Source organism: Penaeus monodon, unplaced genomic scaffold (genome assembly GCF_015228065.2).
Source record: "Penaeus monodon isolate SGIC_2016 unplaced genomic scaffold, NSTDA_Pmon_1 PmonScaffold_10868, whole genome shotgun sequence".
Lineage (NCBI taxonomy): Eukaryota > Metazoa > Arthropoda > Malacostraca > Decapoda > Penaeidae > Penaeus > Penaeus monodon.
The window spans coordinates 7,908-12,015 of record NW_023639568.1 but is presented as its reverse complement, the minus strand read 5'-3'; the positions used below and the strand labels follow the sequence as shown (position 1 = coordinate 12,015).

Genomic DNA, 4,108 nt, shown 5'->3' with positions numbered 1-4,108 from the left:
AAGTTTTTCTTCCAAAAGCCTGTTCAGCGGCCCCCCCCCGGGGAAGGAGAAAAGGGAACCCCGGGGGCCCTTCCCGTTCCCGGGCCCGGGAGCCTCTCCCTCTGCAGTTCTTCGACAACCGTCGAGTGGGCAGCGAACTCGCAGGCGCCCGGCGCAGGGGGCAGTGAGGCAGAAGTTCCGTGTGCCGAGTCCTCCGTCTTCCGTCATCGCCCCTCCTCGCCTGGGAGCCCGCGGGTGCCCCTGGGGTCGCCAGCGGCGTTTGGCCCAGCCAAGCCGGCCAGCCCTTTTGGGCCCGGGAATTCCTCTTCGTCAGAATGCCCCTCGCCATTCATCCCCAGAAAGCAGCAGCGCCCTGTATTCACCCTGCCGAAGCAAGACGTCCCTCCTGCGCCGGACGCCTTTCCTCAGCCTTCGCAAAACCACGTTATCCGCCTAAAGCCAACGTTCACTTCCCCGCTGCCTCGGCCCACACTTCCTTCCCAGGTTGGCGTGTCTCAGGCCGCACCCGAAGGCAGTTTTCCTTACCAGTTCGTGAAGCCCGGAAGCCCGTGGTCAGCACGACCAGCCGTCCTTTGGCCCCCCCTCCGCACGTCCTCGAAAGTGGATTCCTTCTCGAAAGCCTCTCAAACAGAAAAAGCCCACGCTGCTAGGGTCCCTGGCGGAGCTGACGGGCGGCTTCCTGGGCGGCACCAGGAGGACCCAGCAGAACCACCCGCGACCGATGCCGCAGCCGCAGAGAGTCATCATTCCGCCGCAACAGAAACCCACGCAGAAGAAAACAGTCCTGGAAGACACATTCAACCCAAGTCCCCCGGGGGGAAAAGCCCCTCGTCGACGCCTTCCAGCCGATGTTCTTTCGCGTCGCGTCAGTAGCCCCACCTTGGCAAGGACGCGATGAAGCCGATGAAGATAGCGGAGAAGGGGACGGCGACCACGACCACAACGAGCCAGCCGGAGTTGGTCGATTTTTTTAGAGTGAAGAAATCGAAATTTTAAAAAAGTAAGACAAAAATAATCTAATTTATGCTCTATAGTATTAGAAGTTGAATTAGAACAGGGCTAGTTCCCTGCATCCACTAACCGGTGTTTTCTTTTAAAAACTGCCTGATTATATTACGTGTTCATTTTCATTCTATTTATCGTCCATGCTACGTAAATAAACCAGTGAATGTCAATCATATGCTTTAAGATTATTGTATACTGGGAATTTATACTGATTATGCCAGTTGTGTAGCGTACAGACACTTATATATATTGCGTGTAAAATATAATAGAATATAATAGTGATAAGTGACCAAGCCCATTAGACGCCCCAGGTTTGTCACTGTTCAAGGAGATGTCGGGAAACAATTTATCAGAAAGAATTAAGGTTCCTCAGTACCTGTATTATTTCACTGTCAGCAAGAACAAGAGTCACTGACCCCTTTTCGCTCCCCAATATACTTTCCTTAAGTGACAGACCGGCCCTATTCCGTTGTTTTGTATATCGTTTTGCATAAGGCCCTGCAGGTCAGTGATTTTTGTTTATTTGTTATTATTTTCTAACTATTATTTTTTTGTTGATTATTAAAGCGTTTTTCTTATCCTCTTGGGTTGTGGTGGTCGGAGTGATTTATTTTCAGGGTAGATGACAACCACTTACCCGCTGCTTTTTCATTTTGTTTTCTTTCGATCACATTCTCTCTCTCTCTTTATTAAACAAACTATCTGTATTTACATACACAAACAACACACATACACACACACACACACACATACCCCACGCACACACACAACACACACACACACACACACACACACACACCCCACACACACACACATACACACATACACACCCCACACACACACACACACACACACACACACACACACACACACACACCCCAACCACATACACACACAAAACACACACACACACACACACACACACATATACATATATACATATATAGATAGACAGATCGATAGATAGATCGATAGATAGTTATATATATATCTTCAAATGGCTTTTCCCTGTTCTCATGGGTCGCCGGGGCGGATCGATTTTTTTTCCACATCAATTATTAGATTGGCAGTTTCGTATTAAGGGCCCGGGTGCCCCTTCCCGACGCCACCACAGAGTCGGCGGTGAACCTAGCCCTTACTGAATAGGCATACCCTACAAAGGGAGCAGGGGGATTTGGGGTGAGAGTTCCCCTTTTCCTAGCCTTGCCTGAAGAGGCTACCTACAAGGCAGCAGGGGATGCAGTTTAACGCCATACCCAGGACATAGATAGATATAGATATATACATTTATTTATTTATTTATTCATTTACCACTGGGTGGCCGAGCCAGCCAAGTCAGTGCTGGTCCCAAGCCCGGATGAAATAGAGAGATAGATTACCTAAAAAGGTAAAACCGGCACTCTCCGTGGAAAGGAACTGGGGGTTTTACCACGTACTCACTCCAAGAGCATCACAACATGAAAACTACAATTAAGTATCATACTGTGACCACGGGGGCTCAGCATGAACCTACTGTAAAAAAAAAAAAAAAAAAAAAAAAAAAAAAAAAAAAAAAAAAAAAAAAAAAAAAATATATATATATATATAATATATATATATAATATATATATATTATATGTGTTGGGGTGTGGTGTGTGTGTGGTGTGTGTGTGTGTTTTGGGGGGATATATTTTGTTGTGTGTAGTTTGTGTGGTGGTGTGTGTTGTTTTTGTGTGTGTGTGTGTGTGTGTGTGTGTGGGGTGTGTGGTCGTGTATTTTTATACAATATACATTACATTCAGCTAATATTAATAATATATATAGATAGATAGATAGATAGATAGATAGATAGAAGATAGATAGATAGAAGATAGCCGGTAAAAATAAAAGTAAAAAAACAGATAGGTTTGTGTTATGTGTTGTTGTGTGAAATTATATAAAATTTTATATATATTAATAATATAAATATTTTATATATAATATATATATATATATAATATATTTGTGTGTGTGTGTGTGAATGTGTTTTTTTGTATATATATATATATATATTATATATTATATATATATAATATAATTATATTTTAATATATATATATTTCAATATATTCAATCTATATAAATATATTATATTAATATAATTTTTATATATTATATAAAATTTACATATATATATATATTAATATATATATTAATAAAATTTTAATATATATATATATATATAATAATAGGGTTTTACATGTATGGATTGGTTTTGATGTAATACACGACACACAACCATAAATCCCTTAACAACAAAAGGGGTACATGGCGAAATCATTTTCCACCCATTATAGAAAAAGGTAGGGCAGGGGAGGCCGCCCCAGTGCCCCTTTTAAATGATAAACCAGACAAAAAACCCCCCTCCTCCTCCTCCTCCCCCTCCTCCTCCCCCCTCCCCCCCCCCCCCTCCCCCTCCTCCTCCTCCCCTCCTCCCCCCCTCCTCCACCTCCTCCCCTCCCCTCCTCCCCCCCCTCCTCCTCCTCCCCTCCCTCCTCCCCTTCCTCCTCCTCCCTCCTCCCTCCTCCTTCCCCTCCCCCTCCTCCTGCCCCTCCCCCCCCCCAAACCCTTCGCCAGCGCCCCTGAAAGTGTGTTGCTTTGAGGAGGTTTTTGGGACAGCTGTCCCCGTCCTCGCGGGGATAGCGCGTGGTGAATCAGGGTTCCCTTTAATTTGCGTGCGGCGCGCAGTTTCGGGGTTGTGGGGTGCTTGGAGGGGGGGGGGGGCGTGGGTTTCGGGTGGGGGGGGGGGAGTGTGGGATGGGGGGGTGGGGAAGGGGTGTTGGGGGTGTAGGGGGGTGAATGGCTGCGGGGGGTGCGGGGGTGAGTGTGTGTATGTGTATGTGTGTGGGTCATGTGTTTTGGGTGGGAGGGGGGGGTGTGGGTGAGTGTAATATATTACATGTATAAATGTGTGTGAATGTGTGTTTTCGTGTGTGGTGCACTGAAAGTCACACTATGTTGTTTTTTTCGTGTGCTAGCAGATGGGGATTTATGTGGGAATCGGGGCACACGTGCAACCACCCCGTGTACACACACGCCACACGACACACGGGCTCGCTGCCCGCACTGAAATTTGCCTCTGACT

The 4,108-nt window shown here is 46.1% G+C and overlaps 1 pseudogene; it reads left to right on the top strand.

Moving 5' to 3' along the window:
• Nucleotides 1-46: 46 nt before the first annotated feature.
• LOC119568801 lies at nt 47-996 on the top strand (annotated as a pseudogene).
• The last annotated feature ends 3,112 nt before the right edge of the window (nt 997-4,108 follow it).